The sequence below is a fragment of the Schistocerca serialis genome, chromosome 2 (assembly GCF_023864345.2).
Source record: "Schistocerca serialis cubense isolate TAMUIC-IGC-003099 chromosome 2, iqSchSeri2.2, whole genome shotgun sequence".
NCBI lineage: Eukaryota > Metazoa > Arthropoda > Insecta > Orthoptera > Acrididae > Schistocerca > Schistocerca serialis.
In genome coordinates this window covers 614,645,716-614,673,637 of record NC_064639.1, presented here as the reverse complement: position 1 = coordinate 614,673,637, position 27,922 = coordinate 614,645,716, and the positions used below count along the sequence as shown (strand labels likewise).

At 41.2% G+C, this 27,922-nt stretch overlaps 1 long non-coding RNA gene across 1 annotated transcript in view; it reads left to right on the top strand.

Annotated features, from left to right (window-relative positions):
- LOC126457662 (uncharacterized) overlaps positions 1 to 9,345 on the top strand; it is a 45,581-nt gene extending 36,236 nt beyond the window's left edge. The window contains exon 2 of the long non-coding RNA XR_007585497.1: positions 8,858 to 9,345. This is a non-coding gene — a long non-coding RNA (uncharacterized LOC126457662). The remainder of the gene's footprint in view (positions 1 to 8,857) is intronic.
- The last annotated feature ends 18,577 nt before the right edge of the window (positions 9,346 to 27,922 follow it).

The following is a 27,922-nucleotide window of genomic DNA, read 5'->3' as shown; positions in this document are numbered from 1 at the left end:
AGATTCTATTGCGCTAAAAAAATATTGTGTGTCAGTTTAGTGATGATCAGAATAAGTAAAGAGAGAACTTTCTGAGTACGTTCAGTTTTGCTCAGCTGTTTGAAAATCAAATAACGTAGAAGTTTACCACCACAGTCATTCATAATTTGGAAAGGGGACGTTTCAAGCCTCGCATTATGCTTGAAGTCGTTTCTTCCCACGAATTTGCTGTTGGCCCTAATATTCGCACTTTTTCTGTGTCACCTCTTCGAACTAGAATCGTACATCCTGGGTCACAAGGACAGATTTCTACTGTTATGAGAAGAGCTTCCGTAGAAGTGGTCGTTGAATGGTAATGTGTAGCCAGCACATAAAGATATTTTTAGGTTAGGGAAACTTCTTCCTAAACCAGTTCACCAATATGGTGTACTATACCAGAAACACATTAGCGAGTCATCTGTACTTGTTACGGAGTGTCATACATGTCTTTATAGGTCAGAAAAAGACATGCGCGCGTAATGTTAGACAAATACAGAAGCATTCAGTGAAATAGTTAATCACTGTTGTCAACGGTAGTGTAACACTTGGAAAAAGAGCGATGGCTCACATCAGAAAGAAATAGTAGCAAATTCTCAAACTCTTTTAAGAATCTATGTCCATCATATATACTAGACCGGAATAATGGTAGTGCATTTATTACCATAAAAGTTCAGTAATGTATAATGAAATAATTGTTGTTGTGGTCTTCAATCCGAAGACTGGTCTGATGCAGCTCTCCATGCTACTCTATCCTGCGCAAGCCTCTTCATTTCCGAATAACTACTGCAAGTTACATTCTTCTGAAACTGCTTACTGTATTCATCACTTGTTCTTCCTCTACGATTTCTACACCTCACACTTCCCTCCATCACTAAATTGGTAATCCTTGATGTCTCAGAACATTCCCATCAACCTAGCCTTTCTTCTACTCAGGTTGTGCCTAAAATTTCATTTCACCTGAATTCTGTTCAGTATTTCTTCATTAGATACGTGATGTACGCTTCTAATCTTCAGAATTCTTCTGTACAATCATAATTGTTATAGGGTCGGAATTCGAGATTATCTCGGTGAATGTAAGAGTCAAACCTAAAAATCTTTCACATAAATTTTCCTGGTCACGTTATAGTATTAGACGAAGATTTCAACTTATCAGTTGTAGACTGGGAGATTCAAGTGATCAGGAAGGCTAGTAAGCAGAAAGAAGTGTGTGAAATTATTTTAAATGCCTTATCTGAAAATTACCCTGAGCAGTTAATCAGACAACCGACACGTGAAGGTAACATCTTACATCTGCTGGGGACAAACAGACCAGAACTTTTCGACTCAGCGTAGAACAGGGAATCAGTTATCATAAACACATTACAGCCTCACTCATTACTGTTGTAAATAGGAATACGAAGAAGTTAAGAAGATCTTCCCGCTTAATAAGATCGTCAAGAAACAGATTTCAGATTACTTGAGCGATCACTACGAAAATTTCATCGCGAGCACTAATAACGTTGAGTATCAGTGAACAAAGTTCAAGAGTATTGTACAGTACGCTTTAGGCAGATATATGCCAAGCAAAGTTTTGAGAGATGGAAAAAACCCATCGAAAAACCCGCTATTGTTCGACAGCCAAATTAGAAACCTGCTACGAAAGAAAAGAGAGGTTCACTGCAAATTTAAATATAGGGTTCGATTCCTGGTACCGCCAGACATTTTTCTTTGGTGGGAATACTTGACACGTGCATTCACTCTCATGATGCCAGTTGAGAGGCTACCTGACTGAGAGGTAGTGGCTGCAACATCGGAACGTCGACAGCGACCGGGATTGCGGTGTGCTGACCCCATGCTTTCGCAGACCGTGTCCGATGATGAGTGGCTGACACGGCGGTCGGACGACTATCGCGTAGTCTTCAGGGCATGATCACGGGGTTTCCTTTTCCTTTCCATAGCCTCATAGCCAAAAAAATTAAACGAAGTCAAAATTAGAGTAAGGAGACCCAAGCATGAAGTGTTTAATGATTTCGAAAGTGAAATTCTGTCTACCGATTCGACAGAAAATGATAAGAAGTTTTGGTCTGATGTTAAATCAGTAAACGGATCGAAGCCATTTATCCAGATACTCTCTGACCACAGTAGCACTGAAATAGACAATGTCGTAGGAAAGTCCGAAATACTAAACGTCTTTTTCCAAAACTGTTTCACAGAGGAAGATAGCACTGTAGGTCCTCCTTTAAATCGTTGCACGAACAGCAGAATGACAGATTTCGAAATAAGTAACCTTGGGATAGAAAAGTCAGTGAAGTCACTCCACAGAGGAAAGGCTACTACACCTGACGAGATACCAGTTCGATTCTACGCAGAGTATTCGAAAGAACTTATCCCTCTTGTAGCAGCTTTGTACTGTAGCTCCCGAGAAAGGGGCGAAGCGTTCCTAATGATTGAAAAAAAAACAAAGGCCTATGTTCATGATGTCAGTCTGTTGTAGAATTTTGGAACATGTGTTATGGCCGCGTGCTATGACATTTCTGGAGACCGAAAATCTCCACTACAGGAACCAACATGTATTCCGAAAACAACGATGGTGTGAAACCCAGTTGGCTCTGTTCGTCCACGAGAGCCAGAAAGCAGTAGATACAGGCGCCAAGACAGATGTCATGTTCCGTGACTTCCGTAAGGCACTCCATACCGTTCCGTACTTTCGGCTAGTGAACAAAGTACGGCCGTATGGAATATCAGACCAGCTGTGTGATTGGAGTGTAAACAAAACACAGAATGTCATTCTGAACAGAGAGAAGTCTTCAGACGTAAAAGTAACTTCGGGCGTGCTCCAGGGGAGTATTAAAAGGTGGAAGTTCCATGAGGTTTCTCGCGGATGGTGCTGTTGGGTACAGAGAAATCGTGATGCTAAAAAATTGCAGCGAAATGCAGAAGACCTGCAGTGGATCGACGGTCGTTGCAGGTAGTGTCAATTGATCCCCAACATAAACAATGTGACATATTGCGAATACATATACAGAAGACTCTTTGTTGAGTGATTCCACAATTGCAGAACAACTGCTGGAATCAGTTACTTCCATAAAATATCTGGGAGTATGCATACGGAGTGATTTGAAATGGGATGACCAGGTAAAATAAATTGCGAGTAAGAGATATGCCAGAATGAGATTCACTGGAAGAATCGTCAACAAAGGAAGTGGCTTACAAAACACTCGTTAGACCAGTACTTGAATACTGCTCGTCAGTATGGAACCGGTACCAGATTGGACTGATGGCACAAACACATAAGATCCAAAGAAGAGCAGCGCGTTTCGTTATAGGTTCATTAGCAAACACGACGGCAATGACTCTTCCCGCGAACTATTCGTACTGGAACGGGAAAGGGAGGAATTAACAGTGGTACACAAAGTACCTCCCTCCACACACCACATGATGGCTTGCGGAGTACAGATGCAGATACAGATGTAGCTTAAAATAATAATTGGATGCTGCGCTCGATCATCAATATCAAGTACGTAAGTGGTGAACTTTTCATAGATGGTTAGGGACTTATCCGCATATAAGTTCGCAATAATACTTTAGCAATAGATGAATATTTCGATTTGTCAGCTATAGAGTGGGAGAACTATGGATTTTGTGTGGGAGCGAGGGATAATTATTTAGGAGACACAGTGTTTACTAAACGTGTTTCCTGATGACTACTTTAGCAATTGGCTAGATGACCCACTCGCTATAGAAACATATTATATCTTCTGGTAACTAAGAGGCCCTACATTTTTCAGTCATGGTTACAGAGATAGTACACGTAAACCATAGGATACAAATGGACCAGTGATTAATAGTTTTGAGGGAAAATTTAAGAAGGACAAGATTTATTCTCTGCGGGAGGGTCAAAAAGTGAATACAAAAGACCAGAGCAAACATTCAGGCCTGGAGAATAGAAAACGATAAACTGTGGCGTGTTTTAGAAGTCCTGTAGGCTACATTTTAAATTAATTTCTGATTTAGAAGAAATTACTTCACCGAAGAAGATTACAACACAGTATCAAATTCGATGGCCTTGCTGTTAGAAATATAACAAATGAAGGAATAAATAGGAGTGGAAAACAATTTAAGTCTAATGATGGCAGGTCAGTAGCAACGAGACTTGGCACAGAGTCTGAATTTTGTCATTTAATCTGAAGAATAGTGCAGTCAACTCAGTCACTCTCCCTTGAGGTTAGTTAGTTAAGTATTTTGCGTCATTTATAAATACTTGTTTAAGTGAAGTTTGCATACCTGGCTTGCCTAGTACGTGCCTTTGTGATGCTTACAGGTCATGAGTTACTCTGGTCACCTGATTCTTGAATTTCTTATGCGACAATGAAATTAAATATTCTCTCTCATTTCTACTACCCTGGTCATTTACTCGGTATTTAAATGCATCTGCATAACTTTTATTCTGCCGCCATTACATCATCGCGTGTTGCGAAACGCATCATTTGTGTCTGATAGCTGATGCATTTGGTAATTTTCTCGAATATTTCATATGATAAATAGCACCCAAAATTCTAAACATTACGTGCTCTCTTTCTCTGCACTCATTTTACGGGAAATGTGATTCTACAGAAGCGTGTATGTTGACTGTTTTGTATTTGACTGTTATAATCACAAAACGGACTTTACATCTCTAGCGCACCGCGACTGGCTAAACGTTGAGCTGCCAAAAGGCATTCAATGTTGATGGAATATTAGAGATGACATTTAATGTACACTTGTGTTCAATTTACTGATGTTATACCTGTTCCTTTACTATTGTGCTATTACTGTAAGTTTGTTGTGCTGAGTTAACTTTCATGTTACAGTGAGATTGCGTTCCATGGGTTATGGACTTGCCTACGTTAAGGCATAACTATTCCAATTCAAGGCATTTTCAGTTTTACCTGCACTAACAAAACAAAATGTAAAAGAGGGCAGACCGCTGACAAAGTGTGCACTCCACGTGATTGGAGAGAAACACAAGTCGCTGGAGACTTCAAACAAATACTCAGAACTGCACACCTATCTCACTGTGGTCAATTTTCTGTGTAATCATGGTATGTATTTTATTCTTACGGAAGGGGATTTTGTTTGGAGGTCGAAAAGTTTTTCCATAGGCTTCAACGCGATTTCCCGCAGGTATCGATTGTGAAAACGAATTTACGTTCAGGAAATTCAGGAGGCTATAGATAACGGACTCTTCGTTGATGATGTGTTTCTTGACCCCAGAAACAATTTAATACAGCTCCACTCCGTCTGTAAGTATACAAAATACTTGCTTACGGAATTAAACCAGGTAGGGATGTAGACTGAAGAGTTCGTAGCAAACAGAACTCAGCAGGTAAATCTTCATGATTGTGTCACAGTGGCAGGAGAAAGTAGCGTCTGTCCTGCGTCAAGGAAGTGTGATATGACTGTTACAGTTTAGGATATAGCGTACATAAACGTCTTGGTAGCAAACTGTTGCAGCTCTCTGACGCTGTTTACAGACGATGCGGTTGTACACGGAAATATCACGTCGTTAAAAGATTGTTACAAAAGGTAGAAAGACTGGCGTTTTATGCAAAGCAGATGGTCACTGAAAATAAATGTAATGTAATGCACGTAAGTAGGTGAAAAGATACAGTATCGTTTATTTGCGCGTGATGCGATCAATTAGTGTCATCAGTCACGACCGTCAAGTATCTAGCAATATCTGTCCAGAGAAAATGAAGGTAGAGCAATCACAAATCTTGTCTTGGCGAAAGCAGATGTCATAGCGACATTTACCGTAACGACCATAAAGAAGTATAATACACCCAGGAACCAGAAAGTTTTACCTTTCTGTTAGTGCTCTTCGTTGCTCTGGCACCGTTGCCAACTAGCGTAAACGGAAGAGGTCGGGAAGATTGAATCAAGTGCTGCGCGATTCCTCATGGACTTTTTAGTCCGTCTGAGATCGTCACAGAATCGCTCAACTTCGAACGTGCAAGAAGTCACAATACTGCTCAACACAGCTTAATAAGAGACGCAAAATGGCATCTCACATTGCGGAGAGGCTTGTTCTTGGAATCCCGAGAGCATTCGTGTCAGTACAACGCTGTGACCGAGTGGTTCTAGGCTCTTCAGTCCGGAACCGCGTTGCTGCTACGGTCGCAGGTTCGAATCCTGGATGTGTGTGATGTTCTTAGGTTAGTTAGGTTTAAGTAGTTCTAAGTCTAAGGGACTGATGATCTCAGATGTTAAGTCCCATAGTGCTTATAGCCATTTGAGCCATTTGTCAGTACGAGTCAAGCCAAAGTACATCTCCTGTGACAATGAGATTGATTTAAAGTCCTACAGACCGGCACAGAAACCATTCTTTCTGGAAAAGAAGGAGAAACATTATTTAGAAACACTATGTATACACGGCCACACACCGTTCAGTGGCTCCCAGGATATAAATGTAAATGTAAATGAGACACCGCTGAAAGCCTTCGGACATCTTTCGAGTCCAGTGGTGCGCACTTCAGTGTTCGTGGACATTACACCTCTCCTCGAGGCGCACCCCTCTTCAATGGGGTAACGCGGACGGGCTGTGGGGCCTCAGGTTGTAGTCTTTTTCTAAGAAAAGTATCTACTCTCATTACGATATTGAAGTTACACAGAAGGAACCGTCGGCACACAGTAGCTACAGAGGCATTTATTTAGTGTACCGTGTGGGAAGCAGTTCCCGAGGCTATCTCGTTCTCACATGTAATCGTCGTCGACTGTGTTGGATATAAAGCAGTAGAGAGCAGCGTGCTGCTCTGGTCAGCCTCAAAGGAGCCGCCAGCCAGTAAATACGAGCGGCGCCGTCCGTTAGCGGGCAGCGCCCACCGCTGTTCAATGCCTCCGCGCTAGACAAGGCCAGCGCCAACGGTCCGGCCCCTGCTCGTTATGTTACCCGCCCGACGCTACCTTAGGCGTTGCATCCGCTTTCCCTGTAGCGATGCTCTCTCCGGGAAACTTGTTACAGACGAAATTAGCTATGAATAAAGTAAAATTTATACACAGTGAATAGTAACTGAGGATGACTTAAAACAGAAAAAGGCAAAGAAGGAAAAAGGAAGGAAAAATCAAAATGTATTAACAGATGTACACTTTTTGGGCTACGTGTAATGCTTGCACTATTTGATCAGAAATATCCGGCACAACTCTACGTAATGCGGAATTGAATACTAGATGTCACGGGATATGGGCCCGCCAGTACATGAGGATGTGGGGAGTATTGTGTTGTCAGTAGAGAAGCCGTAACGGCAGAATGAGTTGGTCCGGAGAGACCAGTGACTTCGAAGTGGACCATTCGTTGGATGTTACCTGAGTAACAAATACGTCTAAAGCTGCCGAAGTCGACTATTGGTCGTGTGAATGTGAAGTGGACACGGGGAGAAAGAACCACAGCTGAACCAAGGCCAGGCAGGCACCTCGTGTACTGGCGGAAATGAAAGGAAAGAAACACTCGTGAGCTCCAGAGTGCTACAGGCAGTCCAGCTAGCACAATGAGTGTGCGAACGGAGTTAAAAAGAATGGCTCCTTATAAACCACACATTTATGTGGTCTAATCTAGACTAAGCGACGCTTGAGGTGGTGTAAAGAGAGACACCATTGGATAGTGTATACTGGAAACGAATGATTCGCAGTGATGAATCACTCTATACTCTTTGGCAACCTAATGGAAGGGTTTGCCTTTGGCGAATGCCTGTAGAACCTTACCTGAATGACGTGCAGTGCTAACAGTGAAGTACAGAGGAGGTGTTGTTACGGTTGGAGGTGTTTTTCGTGGTTACGGGGTGGCTGTTTATTGCACTTAAGAAAACGCTAAATGTGGAAGTATATGAACACATTTTATAGGACTGCGTATTGCCTATAGTAGAGCAACAGTTCCGAGACGAAGATTCTGTGTATCAGCACGAAAATCCACCATGTCATAACCCAGCATCTTGGACATTCCAGAAACGGGCTGGCCAGGCCATAGTCCTGATCTGAACCAAGTGGAACAGCTTTGAGATTAGAACATCGATTTCGCTTCCAGAGCTCAGCGTCCAACATCTGATTTCGATTTTTGAATAAAAAAGGGGTTCCATTCCTCCGCATACAATCAGACGCCTCAATGAAATTGTGCCCAACAGAGTTGAAGCCGTCATACAGATGAATGATAGCCACGCCCGATAATGATACCCAGCAATAAGTGTCGGGTACTTTTGATCAAGTAATGTATTCACATTGCTTGTGGCGTTGTATAACTTTGTTAGGTAGGCTGTATAAGGTGAGCCATTATCTTTTTTACGTATTTTGGCTCTCCTTCTTATGTTTCTAACCGACCAAAATAAACGTGATTCCGATGTCTGGGGTCTATCATTCTGGCCGCTAGTAGGGATGCTTATTTCTAGTGCTGAACAAGAGGGCTAAGGATAATCAGTGATAGAAGCCTGTCAGAAACCGTGAGAGTTTCTTGGCAAAACTAAAGGCGACTTTAATGGGAGACAAGTTCTTGCGCCCGAACTATGAAAATGTTCGTTATACAGAAAGAGAAACAACGCACAAAAATAACTTATAAATTACGGTAGATGCAAGAAATGTGGATAACAAAATTTATAAAATGTAGCAGAAGCCTGAAACACCTATTTTCGCTACTTTGTATCTGTATCGATATTTCTATGTCAGTTTGTAGTGTTGCTTATGTAGAGCGTTGTATCTCTCATGTAAATTCTTTGACTATTTATACATATTTAAGTTATGTGAACTTTTGAACAATGTTGTTTGAATCATGCTTGTGAATTTAAATAACTATTGGAATGATTGTTATGTAATGTACTGTAAATGTCTTGGTCCACAGTTAGGGAACGTAGGATTGAATGTAAAAGATGTGGGTAAGTCCCGCAGCTACGGAAGTATCCTGGAGGAGAGGAAAAGGTGCGGTTGGAGCGCAAGTGGCAACTCGTCCATCGTAACAGGTAAGGAGTCTGGGCTGAGCAGTGCTGTGGTTAGCACCTCACTAGCATCATTGTGGCTCATATTTATGGAGCTTTGAGGCCAGAAGAGCTTAAGAGCAGTATTTATGGATGCTAAATTTGGTGATACTATTATCATGGCATGGTTTTTGGCCCTATAAAACTATAATTCCGACGCCAAGAAGATCAGTAATAGGGCGAGGCCAACAGTACTGCCGTGACTCCATCGCCACCATGTTGATAGCCACTGCAAGTTAAGCCACCAGTACCATCAGCCTTCCACTAAATTGTTTATATTTGGCACTCTGTAAATGGACCAGGTATTTGTGAAATTTTGTTGATTTTAATAATAATCTTGGTGTTAAAAACTCTATCTTTCATCCGTAATTATCCCAAATCACAAACCTGGACAGGAATCCTATCCTAGTGAATGTAACTCCGAGTGTCCTAATTTATTATGGAAAGACTTATTCGGCAGCTGTAAAAATAGTTATGATTGCTTTCCAATGTGTGGAGCTGCAGTGTTTAAAGTTCAGTTTTATAGTCTGAGAAATACTCCACTTCCAGTGCAATTTTAAATCAATCTGCAGTCACTTTCTTAAATTGATCAGAGTTCCGAAGTTTTCTCAGTATACATTTCATGAGAAAGTGTTTGAACTTGAATTTAATGTAGTATTGCATTTGCATAGCCAGTTATACAGGGTGAATCACTAACTATTGCACCAAGAATAACTCCGAAAGTATGATAGGAGCTGTAAAGTTTGTGGGACAAAAGTTGCATGGGACAACGGCGGCCATAATATGACGTTGGTTTTTCGTTGCTAGGTGGGGTTGCTTCAGGGATATGAAGGTCAACTTTGTTTTTTTAAACGGGATGCTATAGTTTTGTACTTGTTTTCTGATAGCGGCTATCTAGACGAATCCAATGATGTGTAACAGTAAGGTCTTTGAAGGTCAGAGAAGGTCACAAAGGTGGCATGAACTTCCATTTACAGAAGGTGTTCGAAGTGATGACTATTGGTATCAATGCAGTGCTGCAATCTTCTTATCATGGATTGCGTGGTATTCCTTATCACTTTTGCAATTATCGAAGCACATGCCCTGACAATTCTCTCTTGCATATCTTCAGGTGTAGTTGGAACGTTTTTATAAACAATGTCTTTTACGAATCCCCACAAGAAAAATCCAGAGGCGTCAAGTCTGGCGAACGAGCCGGTCACGACACATCTCTTCCGCGTCCAATCGAGCGATTTGGGAATTGTCTCTGCAACTCATTTCTAGCCATCAGCGAAAAATGTGCCGGACACCCATCGTGTTGATACCACATTCTGTTCCTTGTTCCTAAAGGTATTTCTTCCAGTAACAGACCTAATATTTCTTGCAGGAATATGGTGTACTTCCTACCATTCAGATTTCCTTCGATGAAATAGGGGCCTATAATTCTATCCTCCAGAAGTCCACACCATACATTCACAGACCACGGTTTTTGGTGTGCAACTTTCTGCAACAAACATGGATTTTCAGTTGCACAATAATGCATGCTATGCAAATTAACGTTTCCATGGTTCGTGAATGTAGCCTCGTCAGCAAATAAAGTCAAATTAATAAATGTGTCATCTCTCTGAATCTGAACTGGAGCCCATTGGCAGAATTAAATGCGACGCATACAACCCGTACCAGTTAATTCTTGGTGGAGAATGACATGGTAAGCATGACATTTATGGCGATACAGGACACGAACAACAATCCTGTGGCTCATGCCAGATTCCCATGCGATTTGAAGCGAACTAACACAAGGATCTCGAACAATGTGGCAGAGTACCAATTTCCGTTTCCTCATTAGTAACTTCCCTTTGCCGGATATGTTTCCGATGCGTTAAAGATCCGTTGTTCTCAATTTATCACACACATATTTAGATGTACGACGTGTAGAGTGAGTGCGTTGAGGATACCTTTCAGTGTATAAGTCTCTAGCTCTCACTGAATTTTGCTGGCATTCTCCGTAAATGAGAAGCATATCGACTTGTTCTTCGAAGGAATACATCATTTACATTCGCTTGATTCGACGATACTAGACTTACCGTTCCTATTAGTGTTGTATTGCGAAACCGTCGAATGGCGTTTACATGTCAATGGCACGTTAGATGGGTACGCCGTATTCAGCGAATATTTACTGTTTGCACGATATACGAGAGAGAATTGTCAGAGTATGTGCATCAGTAAGTGACAAAGTGATAAGGAATACCATACAATCCATGATAAGAAGATTGCAGCACTATGTTGATACCAATGGTCATCACTTCGAACACCTTCTGCAAATGGACGTTCATGCCACCATTATGACCTTCCCTGACCTTCAAAGACCTTACTGTTACACATCATTGGATTCGTCTGCATAGCCGCTATCCAGCTATCCGAACTATAGCATCCCGTTTAAAAAAACAAAGTTGACCTTCAAATCTCTGACGCGACCCTACCTAGGAACAAAAAACCAACATCATATAATGGCCAACGTTGTCACAGGCACCATTTGTTCCACACACTTTTCAGCTACTATCATATTTTCGGAGTTATTATAGGTGGCAACAGTTAGTGACTCGTACTGTATTTTGAGTAGGTTAAAATACTGCTTATCAAACCACATTTGTCATTTAAAGAGTTATAGTTTATTGTGCTTTACATAATTAATAATGAACCAAAGCAAGGACTCCTTCAAAGCCAGTGTAGTTAGATTTGCTTTTTGTTTAATTGCTTCAAACCGAGTTTAAAGAAATAAATATTTATTGTGTTAGCTATTCTAATGTAAGTTGGTTAATGCACAGGCATAGAGACCCTGTATTAAGCATTGATGTTACAGAGTATGATCATTAACAGAGCCCCTGATATAAATCAGGATCATTTCATGCTCTTCCATGTTCATTATTGCTTCTAGTTTCATGTGTGTTGGTGATTGGTTCCATAAACTGCTGCATCTAGTTCATTTAAGGTACTTGTTGTTGAGAGGGATATGTTACTGTCTGGTATCTCATTGTCCGTTTGTATGTCTGATTTTCAAGTCAGTAGTACATTGATCTGCAAGGTGGTAGTCGAACGGGTATAAAAAAAAGAGATGTGGCAAGGAAACTTAGGTTAGTCTTAGCTCTGCCTTTTGCTTTATTATATTTCTTGACACAAGAATGACTAATTAGGCTGTCGACCGATACCAATGTGTAATGTTACAGCTTGCTTTTGTGGTGGGAGAACGGCTGTTCCTGACCCACCTATTAGTTATACTCTGAGTGTTTCGGAAACGAATACTAGTTTGATTGTTCAGTTTCCATTAGATAATCTCAAGGTCAACTTTCTCAAAAATTCCTAGCAGATGTATAGCGTTAGCATCGATTGCCATTTAAGATGGTCGGCATTACCGCTACAAGCTGTTAAGGCCCTAAAAAACGTAAAAATAGCATGCCCTCGAGAAATAAAACGGCTGCACTTCCCTCTTTCTTTCAGCTATTCGCAGGACCAACACAGCAGAGCCGTACTGGCTAATGTTACAATGCCAGATCAATCATCCAGACTGCTGTCCCCGACACTACAAGAAAGCCTGATGCCCCTCTTCAACACAATATGCCAGTCTGGCCTCTCCATAGATACACCTCCGTTGAGGTTGCACTTATTGTATGTCTATCTGAATCGTTGAACCACGCAAGTCACACCATCGCGGAAATCTCCATGCTTCCTAAGGGGACGTTACTTGTCACGCGTCTGTAATTAAACGTCTCATTCATGGATAATGGACGGTAACGTCGAAGTAATTCATAATCGTATCTTCGTTTCAGTGATTGTAACAGCTGAATGGCAAGGACATGCTCGAGCTTTTAACAACTGTGCAGTGTTATAATCGTTTGCAAGACTGTTCTGATGAGAAAGTGATTTGTATCAGGAAAATTTGCGAGTCTGCGTAGATAAATGTCGTGCAAAACCCAGGAAATATTGCTTCTCACGCCTCACTCAAGCAATCCACAGCGGTATTTCTTCATTCCACAATCTGTATCACATATTTAGAAATTATTTGTGGATCACTCACTGTTGAAGGTCTATGGACTACATCATGATATCCAACGCACTGGGCTCACATTTCTTTAAAGCTGAATGTTAATTTTGTAGCAAGAGAAAAAGTGTGATTGATTGGAACACATAGATAGAGGGCAATCACACAGCAGGCAAGTATTTTAGGGACATGGTTTCACTGCCAAACTGAAAGGAAAGGATAGCTACTAGGTCCTGGCTGATGTGGTGATGATAAGTCCACAAATCGGAATCATTAGCTGACAGAGAAGTGGCACTTTGTGCGCTTATGAAACGCTGTTGTACATGGCTTGTAACAGTGGCGAGTATCACAAGTTGGATAAATGAATAAGTTGGAAACGGAGATGTAGGTACTGGATTTGGTGCTGTAGATTTTTAGCTCAGGATTGACAGAGTACGTCGAACGCTGTCCCCAACGGCCAACTCCTGACGGAACGTTAAACACTCACGTTCCTTCCTTCCTACAACTGGCTTCAATCTTGCCCGAAAAATGGGAAGCATGTGAAGTGAAATATAGCTTGCAGTCACCTATAGTAGATAGTTCTCAAGCTGTTACTTTGACAGTTGATACAAGCACCATTGTTACATATCCAGATAAGTAACTTTTATCATTATTAGCACATTCGTCGATTACAAAAAATCCAATACACATTTAAGAAAAATATACAGATCTGCAAATACTTACTCTATATAAATATCAAACGGTGCAGACTACACATGAATGGAGGAAGACTCTATCCATCGTAGAACCTTGTTGGATGATTCGTGTAGATCCTTGATGTTAAGGCACTCATTTACATTGTGGCTCATCGTCTGACTATTATGACAGTCACACGTACCGTCAGTGCAAAGAATTTGCCCATACTTTCTGCAGTCGATTACCTGGTAAACTGTACCCACTCTTCTCTCGAGTGATGAATGCCTGGAAATTTAACAGTTGGGTTGTCAGTAAGTTGTCTTCTGGATTTGAGGTAAGTAACTAAAGAATTTCGAGTAATAGCTCGTACTCTTCACCTGCTGCCTTCGTAATTTGGTGCCTGACTGTTGTCGCAAGCTAAGCCGTACCGAGGGGATGACGATACAGGCACAGAGGGGGCAGAAACAATTAACCAGAGATAACAAAAAATGCGCGCTAGGTATTAAGCAGGAGACCCCCCTTGTGTTCCCGTCGTCTGCCTACAAGAAGAAGACTTTCCCTCGGCTCGCGATTGTAAACCCAGGGTGTTGCCTGAGTGTCATTTCTACAATGTCGTTTCGTCGAAATAGCATAAAAAATAAAACGCCTACTGATGAACACACGTCTGTGGCCAACATGTTTTATGTGGCAAAAAAGTCCTTGGTTGACACGGCTGCCGCCTGAACAACTCGCCATGTTCATCAATGGCGTTTTTGCAGCTACTTCGCTATTGTGTTGCATGATCTCAAATGTCGGCGAGCAGGTGCTGAGGCAAACACAAGAGTAGACCGGTGGCATCCAATCTGGCCGATTCCTGATGACCGAGTTCTGTATCGAGACTTTTGGGCTAGAGTGCCTCAAAGTATCTCATAGAATAATAAATGAAATGAAGAACAGATCTCACATTTAGCATACCATATTATTTGACTTTAATTTCCTGACTGGAAACGCTTGAATGCAAGCTCTAGAAAAATGTACAGCCGAGTATATTGCCAAATACAACAGAAAAACTGATACAGCGAGGACTGTTGGCGAAATGTCTGCTTTCAAGTACCAGGTGTCACAGCTGACGAAGAGCGTTGGCACGGCTTCCCGTTTGGATATTTTAAAGTATCTATACAATGTTCTGCCATAGTTGTCTTCCCTGGCTGTAGTAAGGGCGTATCTTCGGTGTCCCACGCACCTCTCATGAACGGTGCATGTTGTCTGACCTGTGTATGACTTATCATAATTTCTGAAGGGAACCTGATACACACACGTCTTACGAAGCAATCAATCATCCTTCACAGATCGGAGTAAGGCTACAATATCCGTAGGAGGCTGGAAGATCGCCTTAACATGGTTGTTTTGATTCTTGGATGTTTCTTATCGCAATGTATTATTTTATGTTTTTAGCACTGGTGACAGCCACACATTACTGAAATGTAGCTAGATCTGCAATAAACAGATTGTTAGTGACTAAGTTTCTCAGTTTAAATAACACAACGGAGAACACACTGGTTCCATATAGAGTCGAATGTGATGAAACTTTTTCTTTTGTTTCTAAGTAATAATTTAAGCACTATTAATAATTTTTGAAAGCAAGTAAAATGTGTTCTTCGTTATAGATCAAACTGAGGGCGTTGTGCAGTAGCTGCCATAAAGAAAAATGTATTGATTTTGTTTTACTTTACACTTTTCAGGAAGTATTTTTAATTGTTATGATGCTCTTAATTTGATGTGGGCAGTATTTTTGAAGAAAGCAATATTTTTACTAAATAGTCTGCAATGTGTCGGGGTGGAGAAGAGTTTGTACCAGTTTAATTCTGGAGAATTTTCCATGAGAACTGGACATGCACTCCACCCCCTCCTTACCTACCACCTAATTGATTATGTGTGCAACGGTAACGAAAGGAATTGATGGTGGACCCTGCTAATTGGTAAAATAAGGAGTGCACACTCACAATAATTTAATAAAAATCATTATCTACTCAGTAAAAAAAAGCGAAATTTTATCATAAAAAACTACAGGAAATGAGATTCTGCATCTATATATGAAATGATATGCGGATAAAATATTACAATGTGATTTATTATAAATCAGAACACAAACGTACTTGATTGTCAATACATGCAGTAGGCTTTAGGGGAGGTTATACATAACTATTATGAGAATATTCGGCTCGAGGACAAGGGGTTCCTACTCTTTGTGATGTAATAGATTGACGATAATGACTGGGGGTGCTAATGAATCAAATATTACTCTCCCAACTATAATGCAGTATTTCGATTAGTAGTGAGAGTTCAAATGGGATCATATGGAGAAACAAGCAAGGTGGACTTGTAGTAAAGCGAGCGAGAGTGCTGCTGAGGGATTCAGTACAAAAATGATAGGTCCTACAATGCCGAAGCCGCAAAATACTGTATCAGACCTGAAATCTGCAGCACGTCGTCGGTAGGCAACGTTCTGATGATGTAGGTGCCTACTTCTGCTGTGCAGAAACTCTGTTTCAACTACTGCCCTCGAAGGCTCTCCGAGAATTCTAAGTTCTGCCGAAAAAGTGCGACTAAGTCGCAAGACCATCCGACTACGACGAAGATCAGATCCCGAATGCCATGCGGCTGCACAATGCAAGAGCGAAACCAACATTGCTCTACTCCCTACTGTCCTCGAAAACTGGGAATCAGCATTCAGTGCTGATTCCAAAATTCCCCCACACCGTCTCAGAACATCATTGGCGCCAATAGCGACTGTTCCTTGGAATTTCGAGCAGGGCTTTATGACGTCAACTAGCCACAGTTTAAGTTGACCAATCATGCCTCTGCTATTCAACTCAGGGCACTGAACTTGCCACCTGACCAGCTAAGAAGACAACATGACTAGACCACCGGCCATCTGGCGCTAGACAGTCGCGCCCAGCAGGGCACAGTCTATAAGTATTTTCAGAATCATGAGGACAATTCAGTCAGTGGGTGCCAGCAGTCTTTGTTCTGCATGCGCTGGATCGGTAAACACATAAACTGCGGCGACACTCAGACGTCTCGCAGGTCGTTTCGCCCTGCATACAGTAGGTGAAACTCGACTGACGTCAATCGTTCCGCTGGGCGCTTAAGCCTATTGATGTACGACCCTCTCAATATTTGCAGAAGTGCAGTCCCCAACCGGAAACGCAGTGTGCCGCGTCCTCCGGTGCTCACCTCGCACAGGCCGCACAGGGAAGTAACCCATCATGCATAGGAATCAATTGAAAAATATTTTGAGCTCTCAGTGCAAATACTCTCATTGCAATAACCTTATTCGGCCTGTTACCACCGTGCAATGACATAAAACATTAATAAAATTGATGAAAATGACAAGCGACATGCAAAAGAGGACGTGGAACCTCTCAAGTCTTACCAAGCTATAAAATTCGTTAATTCTGCAGGGAATAATTTTTAGAAAGGTAGTTTTCTGAGAAGGGTAAGGGCGAAACTTTTATAGTTCTGCCGGGGGTGGGAGATCACTTCGGTACTGCCTTGGTGGAGAGCGATTAATGGCCAAGTTATGTTACAGTAAAAAAAAAAAAAAAAAAAGGAATTAACTTGTACCCAGAAAATCCATGAGTTTTTGGCCTGGGCGAGATGTGGTGAGCATGTGGAGGCGCATATCATGAAGCTGCTTGTTCTCGCTGATGAAGTGCAGGCTGTTCCCTGCTGCCTGTGGACAGGTGGAGGAACTTATGGTCTGCCTCGGACACTGGAGTCTTAGGTCGCAGATGAGGCGGCGACCCCGTCACCTTGCGAATGTATGAGGGTTGTCCAGAAAGTAAGTTCCGATCGGTCGCTAAATGGACACCACAGTGAAAATCAGAAACATTTTATTTGCTTGAGTTTGCTACACTTTCCAAATACTTCTCGGCATAGTCGCCGGTACGACATAGACATTTGTCGGAGTATTATACCAAATTTCCGACATCGTCGTCATAGAAGGCAGCCGCCTGTGCTTTTACGATAATTCTCTACGCTGAGTGCGGCTGAGAATTGCCTTGAAGAAGGAAGTGCGTGGCAGTTGTGTTAGGTGGGCTGCATTCATTAAGGCGAAGCTTCCAGCGGGACCTCCTACTTGGCGCGAGGCATTGTTGTTCCATGCACCTTTACTCGCTCACAGTGCGCTCACAACTGAAAAGAACGTCTTGACGCGGTCGACGGTCATACTACCCAACACATCTGTGGAAAGCTTCGTCGAGTTTACACTGTGGTGTCCATTTTGCGACCGAACGGAACTTACTTTCTGGACAACCCTCGTAGTTTAGGGGCGGAAGACCTGTTTTGTTCTTCACGCGGCTGGCTTAGGCTTATTAGTGGACTTCAACACATCAGTGCAGTTCCTGTCGGGGAACTTCAATTAGCCATTGGTTGGGCCAACAGGCAGCTGTGGCATCAACTCATACTGTAGAGATATTTTTCAGTATAGTCGTCTGTGTACCATGCCTGAAAGTCAGTTGGTGCATGAATGAAGTCAGTCGTTAGAAGCAGGCCGTAACTTGGCGAAGATGAAAATAAAAGACTCAGACAAACAACACAACTAGGTGACAAAAGACCTCTTGAAATAGAATGAAACATACTCTTCTCTAAAGTGTGGTTTTTAATCATTCGATCAGTCCAAAATGCGCCCTCTGAGACACACTTACGTCCAATTTCGAGACGTTGGTCGGAAGTCTTCCGCTCTTCTGCTAATGATCGAGATTTTTACTGGCAGCTTATTGTTTTTCTTTTCTTTTCTTACACGTTTCGGCAGTTCTTCACATTTCTCAGAGTTAGTCAGCTCTCACCTACGCGCCTTAAAAGCGATCTAGGCATCCATAAGTTGCTAGGCGTCTCATGTCTCCATAACATGCAAAAAAAGTTGACTACGTCCAAAACCGGCGGATCCTCTGGTATTTGAGATTTTCAGCTACCAACTCGTAACTTGAGCGTCTGTCTCCAGGAGTTGCGAGAAGCTCGTTCAAAGGAAGTGGCGGTTTAGGATTTAATTGCTCGGAAGGCGGCAGTACTGGAAATCCTGGTGCTTACACATGTGGAAAGCAGCTGTGACGAGGGGTGTGTCCGATGTTCGCGACTTTTCAGAGCTGCCCGATTGTGGTGTTGGGCAGCTCTCTATTGAGTGCCGATCTCGCTAGCGAGCAACGAACTTACGACTGCCATCCTGCGAAAGTCTTTGCAGTAGCAAATCATGTTCTGAAGGGAATTCACTCTTTGCTCACCATTAGTAGGTTCTCATAGTTTAGGAGATTAAACACGGTAGTCCAAGCTTCTTACAAAAATTATGTTTTAAGAGACATTTAAAAATTGGGAGACAAATCAGGACTTAACTTCCCATTGTGACAACATTCAGCTCTCATACACTAGTGATCGGGTAAATGAAACAGATGCTACATAACTTAAGGTTGTGAGGGCAGGTGTGAATATTAAATGTACATGACTTGCATATTAATCTTCTGCGTTAGTGGTATGCAGCCAGTCTTACGATTAAAATATTGTTTAGTCAGCAACGCTGATACGATAAAACTTACTTACTTTCATTCCAAAAATTTGCAGCAGTTAATTTGGGCAGAAATGATAATTTTAGCTCATTCAGTATTAATTCATGGAGGTCTTGTAGGTTTAACGAACTGGACATACACAATACATCTACTAGCTAAAACTGATCGACAACACGAAATTCTTTGAAACGGAACAGCAGTATACATTGTAAGCGGTCCATGATTAAGGAATTTGTTGCTAGCGCACTCGAGCAGATGTAATTTCGATGGATTGCTCACGCGCTGCCTGCGATATGTAAGCTATAAGAGAATCTCAGACCAGAGAGCTGTGTTGTCAGCAGTAGGAACTGTGTAGCAGTAGGAGTAAGTAGTTGCTAGCAGTCTGGTGTATCGAGTTGGCTGGGCCAGTCGTGGGGAGCGATGGCGGAGCCTGAGCGATATAATATAAGGTAAACGCAGCCTCACGCATATGTAGTATTGTTATATCAAGTCCCAGGTAAATGTTTTAAAAAATCTCTTCATAATAATCTTTTTTATAAAAATTAGCTTTTGACAATCATTCATCTTAATTTAAAGAATTTAATAATTTCTCCAGTCCATGGTCACCCTGATTATTGTGAAGAAAAGTCATTTGTTCCCTTTTATACGTGACAAATCTATCGGCCAGCATTGCACTGCGCTGTGCCAGCAAAATTTCTTACAGGAGCAGATATATATGCGTTATCCGGCGACCTTATCGAGGTAAGGATTTTATTCAGTATGATGTTTCAGGGCCATGGCGCAGCGCTGCTGACGTCCAAAATTTACCAGTTTAAATTCACAGTCAATTATTGAAAGGTTATAGGTGAGCCACAATTTAATTCGGAGGTTAGTCACATTTTTACTACTGGTAGGTTACGGAATTTATCTGTTGGGTAGTTACACTGAATGTGAATTATATAATTATATATTTTTTTTACTGTTGGGAGGTTATTATATAATTATCTTTGGGAAGTTACAGTTTAACTCGTTCTCCTGTCTGTAGTAGTATTGTAGATCATTCATTCATTCATTCATTCATTCATTCATTCATTCTTCGTCTGCCGTAAGTTTTATCCAGGAGGTAAACTTTCAGGATTGTTAAACGAGTCAAGGTATACACTAAAAATGTCATGGAAAACATAGTAACTTAGCGTGCTTGCTATGTTAACACTAATATATTGCTGTACTGATTAATGTATTCATGTTTATGGCATTTAAATGCAGTCGAGCAGATGAGAACGATAGCTGCTGCTTTGAAAAATGGTAGTGCTTTGTTAGTTATACTAGACAGCTGCCGTTTATCAAAGAAAATTTGTACTTGCATTTGTAAACAATGAATCCTATTTGCAGCATATTGCTACTTTTTAAAGTAACGTTACAACGAACTTGTCATGTAGCTAACGAAACATTTCAGTCCTCTAATCTGGATATTAAGGTGATTTGTAGAAAGAGGGTTGATGAGATGTTTTTATTTTCTTTTGAACTGGTAGGAATTCCCAATTCTTGGTTTATGTTAGGCAGGAGCTTTTTGAATATCTTTCCGCAAGAGTATTTAACTTTGAACCTTGTATGAGGTATTGTGACAGTGTAACTCACAGTTCAACTGACAGGAGTAAATGTATTGGGAAGTGAATGTAGGAATTCAAAGATCCTTAAATGGGCTTCTACACGATGTACGGATATGTACTTCACACAGTATTCTTAATGCTTGCTTCGGCTGAAGAAACACTATATTTACGCTTTGTGCCGTGAGCAGAATATAATTCCATTAAACAACATAAAGTGGAAATACACAAAATTAGCCAACACTTTTCTCTTTTGGTCGACAAATGCGGGATTATCCGGAGGGCAAAACACGCTTTTGATTAATTTGTTTATGTATATGTCGACTCCATTTTAGGACGTTATCCAACTAGACCTCAAGGAATTTTACATAATATGTTTAATTTAGTATATGACCACTAATGATTAGATCTGGTGCTATCAGGTCATTTTTGCTTGTTTGAAATAGCATGATATGAGTCTTCTTAAGATTAAGCCTTAAATTATTCCCTGTGAATCGCTATCATCTGAGCTGTGTATGGTACAGTTGAGTTTCGGTCCTTGAGTTGTTAATTTGTGTCACCAGCAGCCATTTCCGTTTCTGAACTACCCTTTAAAATAATTGGAAGTTCATTTATGTACGTTAAGAACAAAAGTGGGCCTAGTAGAGAACGTTGTGAGGACACTCCACCACCTCTCCTCCCCCCCTCTTCCTTCCCCCCACACATATACTTCACCATTCGTTTACACAGTATGTGAATGAAACACAGTGTCTTTTGTAATGAAGGTAAGGCCAGATCCTATTAATTGTGTTATGTTAATGTAGTTCCCTGTAACGTATGAATTAATCGACAATTTTTTTTGCAACTATGTTCTTCAAATTCTCTTTATTTTTATACAGTATTACAGTTGCAATTCACTAAAACACACTGAAAAGTGTGAAAAAATATTTACACAAAAAGGTACAGATTTTATTAACCGATCTAGCCACATCATTGAGTTTTCCATGCTACTCCCAAATCATCGTAGGTGAATGCAAGGATGGTACTTATTAACGGGTCATGGCCGAAATCTTCCCATTTTTTTCTGTTACTGAGTTTACTTCAACGAAGTAAATTGTATCGTATTTGCACTGTGGTTTTTGACCTTTGGAGTAGGTGCAAGATATGAGTGTTTTTGGAGATTCTTTAAAGATACGGCGAGGATGTTGATCAGTCAAAGGAATTGAATTTTTACCGGTGTGGCTTCTTACATGGAGCAGAGGAAGTAAATGAAATGCGATTGCGAAGCTGATGCAGTGGAGTTGGTGAACATGAGGTTGGCGGTGGTGGTGGTGGTGGTGGTGCGGCTGTTCCTGCCATGTACGATGCTGGTATGGCTGTAGCTGTTGCTGTTGCTGTTGCTGGTATGGGTAAAGGTGGTGACGTTGCAGCGTACACAGGTATCCCATTAGCTACAAAGGAAAAATATGGCTGGTGAACTTGATGATTGTGAAGATGTCAAGAGAAAGGCTGTAGCAACTGTGCTGTTTGTGGGTACGTGAGAGACGATGGACGTAAAGGTGGGGATAATGAATGTGGAGTAAAGGTAAATGTGGTTGTGAGACTGGAAACTGAGCAAAAATGACTTCACATGTTGGTTGCTGCTTATGGTAAGTGGAGGATGTTGAACAATCGGTGAGAATTAGTAAAGACTTCACAGTATATCATTGGTCTTGATGGTGGCAAACGCTCAACAGGCTGTGCAGATGTCAAACTACATTACGGGTAAGTGGTGCGGTGCACGGTAGATAGGAGATGACTACGGCGAAATTCACTGATGTAATGTCAAAGAAGAAACTCTGTTCCTAAATGAAAATGACGATGAGAGTAGCCTGGGTGTAACAGTAGTACTCAACAGATTGAAGCAAATAAATGAACGTACAACGCTGTCGGCGTTAATAGTTAGGCTGCCACTGAACTCTGAGCAAAAACAGTTGCGTAAATGATTATTACAGCAACATTTGGATTATTTTAGAAAAAGCCTTGTCAGTACTTCGCGCAGAAAAAGTTACATTTGCATCTCAGTCACTCTCCATCTGCCTTATGAGGAGTTGGAACGCCCTATCCCGACAATGTTAAATTTAGTGATTTGGCTTCCCTGTATTTCAGCAACCAATCACTGTAGCCATTGACATGACACTTTGACAGGACATTAACTGTATGTTCTGAGTCTACTGAAATATAATAATTGCATTTCAGCCACTACTTTCGGAAATACTATTTTTTAATTACACAGTTAAAATTTTGTGTACTTTTTTATACGTTATCCTAAATGAATTTAATTATACTTAACATTATGCTCCTCTTTTAGTTCAGTAGACTCAGGATATGTATGTTATTACTCCCTGAACATTTGAATACTCTAATCGAAGTGGTTTCTGAGATTTAGGGGAAAATGCAACAGAAAATGTAAATTTTCAGGAAAGTTTCAAAAGACTGTAACTCATTTAATAAATGCTTAGATTTTTTTTTTGTTTTTAGTCACTCAGAAGCACCCTGCACCATACTGTATATCATACTCTTGATCTTTTTCCAAGTTTTTTCTTCTTTTCTTCTTTCTAGAGTCCTTAGTGGCCAACTGTGCAGCATACTTTGCTTTATCAATGCGAACCTTGTCCATCCGTTCAAGTTCTCTTATGCAGTTTGCTCCAGGATTAATTCCCATATGCTGTAGCACTTTCATCCTATCAATGTTACCATCATTAAAAGCAATAACAGTATCACTGACCCTCCACTTCAGGGTCTTCATTCCAACAAAAAATTTTTTTGGTAAGCTAGTCCATATAAGATTACTGAACGACTTATTGGGATTTTGAGTCTGACCATGCAGTAACTCAGGATTTGCCAGGTATGTGTAAATAGGTTTTATGATATCCATGAATGCTACTGGGATGGAATGTTTATGGCTGTATGAACTGTCTGGCTACTGGGCATTGCGGTAACTGCACCATGAATCAGGTCCAGAACGGAAAAGGGGGTGTACTGGTTTTTCGTCAGTTGACAGTCTGTGGAAGAAGGTAGCTCATGCTGACTGCTTCATTTTCAACAAATCCTCAGTATTATTTATAATGGCCATTCCATAATACTGCTGTAGTTCATCAATTATTTCGTCTGTCAGCCTGCCTGTTATGGTTCTACCATCAGAAAGTTTCTTGTCTCTCAAACTTTGTTTCAACTTCCTCAAGCTGGTGCCCATCCTCTTCTGGACATGACATTTATAACACAGCAACCCACAGCACTCTATACAAAAAAATTACCGATTTTATTACATCTTGAAGCAATGCACGTAAAAATTTTAACATTTTCAACCGGTGTAGATAATATTTAAAAAAATAAAATACTTCCCATGTGAGTTTATAAGAGTTATTCGGAAAATTGAAAATTTTGTAATTGGATAAAAATTCGAAAATGTGAAAAATAGGTTTTTCCTTTCTAACTCCCCTTGAATCATACGATCTATATTGAAAATTTAATAGACTTTAGCTGTTTAACTAAATATTTATATCTGCTGTTTGCAATGATTTCGATATTGTAAGCAGCAAATTTTTCTTTCTTTCGCAATGGCTCTCTGTGTTCCAACTTCGATGATAACAGAAATTGCTTTACATCGGCTCTTCCACATTACCGCCTTATAATTAATTATGAAATATTCGAAGAATTCCAACTTGTAAAGATAATGTGGTACATAAATTACCGGATATTCATTAAAAAGCCGAAGGAAATGGCGGATGTTTCGGTCTGCAGGAGGAAATTAAGGTCATTAAATGCGGTGCGTTCTCGCGGGTTTCATTAAAACCATTTGTAGTTTTAATGGAAGGAAGCTAACATTAACCGGCCCTAGAGTTGTCAGGGATTCTTTGCTCTATAAGAAAAGGAGCCACAATTATGGAGTACGGCCGCCTTTGGTCCCAGAGAGGTACACAAACAAGTTATATGGAACTTAATTGAATTGTTGCCAAGTGCTGTGGACCTCCCGTATGGTGTGTGTTTTAGGTCGTATTTAGCAAGTAGCTTAAAGGAAGAATAATACTTCGTCTTTTATTTTCCGGTTTCACTGTTAAAGACGACACAAAAGACAGCATGTTTTTAAAATGAATAAACTCAGTAGATTTTGTACGGATTTTTTGTTAAAGTTAAATAACGTCATATTTTACGGATCTGGCGCAATGGCACAGTGAAATTTTGTATCTGTTACATCAGTATATGTTGTGTAATACGTAGGTAAAGTACAGCCTGGCTTGTAGAATACTTATTAATAGAAACCTTTAAAGTAGTTGCGTAACGCATTATTCTTCTTTTAAACTGCTTGGAGATGAAAATCTTACCCTCATAAAAATATTAATTTTGGGTTGTTTATCACTCACCAACGGAAATTTATTAAAATGGGTGTATCTTGATAAAAATATTTACCTTGTCTTCAACGGGTAGAAAAGGAGTGGCGGAAATTCAAATCTCGACTCGAACGTAATACTCTGTTACGGCGAGTGTTCATGTGAGACAAAGGTTTCGTCAGGAGTGCCATAGGGAAGTGTGACAGGACCATTCTTGTTCTCTATATACATAAATGATGTGCCAGATAAGGGTGGTCAGGAATTTGCGACTGGCAATGAAGCTGTTGCATAAGGGAGAATGTCGTCTCCAAGTTGCCGTAGGTGAATGAAGGATGACTTGGTCAGAATTCCTATTTGGTGTCATAAATGGAAACTTTCTCTAAACGTTGAAAAATGTAAATTAGTCCAGAGGAGTAGGAAAAACATTCCTACAATGTTCGGAAACAGTATTACTAGTATGCAGCTTTACATAGTCGCTTCGATTAAATATCTAAGCATGACGTTGCAAAGCGACAAGAAATGGAACAAACTCGGAATGTCGCTCGGAGGGGACACGAGGGATCGGCTTCGGCTTGTTGGTAGATTTATAGAACAGTGTAGTTCGTCTATGAACGAAACCGAATACAAAATACTATTGCGAGGCATTCTTGAGCGCTGCGCGAGTGTTTGGGATCCCAAGCATATCGGTTTAAAGGAAGACATCGAACCAGTTCAGAGGCGTACTGCTAGTTTTGTTACTGTTAGGTTTGATAAATACGCAAATCTTACGGAAATGCTGCCTGAACTCAAGTGGGAATCTCTGGTAGGAAGAAGACAAGACTTTCACGAAACGCTATTGAGGAAGTTTGGAGGACTGGCGTTTGCAACAGACTGCAGGACGATCCTAATCCATGGACGTACAGGTAGGTCAGAAACAGTCTGAAAAGCTTGTAAGGATGTTTCAGGGCATTTAGTGCTGAGAAATAGTTGTTACGAAAAAACTTTGATACCTTGCATCGTTTCCTAGTTAATTAACATTGATGTTAACCAATCACGCCTTTGAGCATGAAAATTCAAGCAGCCCACCAGAGACGGTATCGCCAAACGTGTTCTTTGTTTGATTTCCTAAAACCGAAGTAGAGAGTGATACAAAAATTGGACATGGGCCTGTAGAAAGGATCGAACCCGAGCCAAAGGCTGCGCAGTCTCGTGTATTATCATCTATGCTGTGAAAGCAACTAACACTAATTGTATCTGCTGGGCCGCTTGAATTTGCACCTGGTACGGCCTGATTGGCTAACTTCAATGATAATTAACTCGGAAACGGCGCAAAGTACCGAATTTTTTCTTAACAATTATATAGCAGCACAGCCTATCCTGCAACATCCTTACAAGCTTTTCAAACTGTTTCTGACTACCCTGCATATCTCCTGTTACGACCGCGAAGAGAAGATAAGAAGAATCAAGGCTTATACGGGTGCATGCAGACAGTCGTTTCTATCTCCTTCATTTACGAATGGAATGAACTTCACTACGCAGCGTAAGGTGGCCTGCGGGTTATGTGTGTAAATGAAAACATACCTTAATGGCGTCCTAGAAACGTAATCAGTGAGTTAGGGGATTTAATGATACTGAACGATCGATGGTTTTGTTTCTATTTTAAGCTGACATCACATATACAGGGTGAGTCACCTAACTTTACCGCTGGATATATTTCGTAAACCACATCAAATACTGACGAACCGATTCCACAGACCGAACGTGAGGAGAGGGGCTAGTGTAATTGTTTAATACAAACCATACAAAAATGCACGGAAGTATGTTTTTTAACACAAACCTACGTTTTTTTAAATGGAACCACGTTAGTTTTGTTAGCACATCTGAACATATAAACAAATACGTAATCAGTGCCGTTTGTTGCATTGTAAAATGTTAATTACATCCGGAGATATTGTAACCTAAAGTTGACGCTTGAAACCTCCGACGTTCAGTTGCGTGTTGTAACAAACACTGGCCACGGTCGGCGAGTAGCATCTGCAGGGACATGTTTACGATGACGACCGTGTTTACTTGTGTGGGTATAGTGCACTGTTGTGGTTTGGTCTAGCTGTCGCAGTGTCCGCATGTAGCGCTTGCTGCTATCGTTATTCTGCATTCGTCTCCGCACGCAGACCAACTGTAGTACACCGTGTTACCAGACATCTGTGATAGTGCAGTGTTGTAGGAACTATGACCATGGTGTATTCGAACTCTGAAAAGGTAGAGATGATACTCATCTATGGCGAGTGTCGACGAAATGCAGCTGAAGCCTGCAGGGTGTATGCAGAACGGTACCCAGACAGAGAGCATCCAACGTGCCGCACATTGCAAAACATCTACCGCCAACTGTATGCAACAGGTATGGTCGTAGCACGCAAACGGGTCCGTAACAGGCCCGTCACAGGACAAGCGGGTGCAGTTGGTGTGTTAGCTACTGTTGCCATGAACCCACACATGAGTACACGGGACATTGCGAGAGCCGGTGGACTGAGTCAAAGTAGTGTCATGCGCATACTGCATCGTCACCGCTTTCACCCGTTTCATGTGTCGCTACATCAGCAATTACATGGTGATGACTTTAATCATCGAGTGCAATTCTGTCAATGGGCATTAACAGAGAATGCGTTGCAGTTCTACCTGTTTACCGATGAAGAGGGTTTCACAAACCACGGGGCAGTGAATCTACGGAGCATGCATTACTGGTCCGTGGACAATCCTCGCTGGCTCAGACAGGTAGAGCGACAGCGAC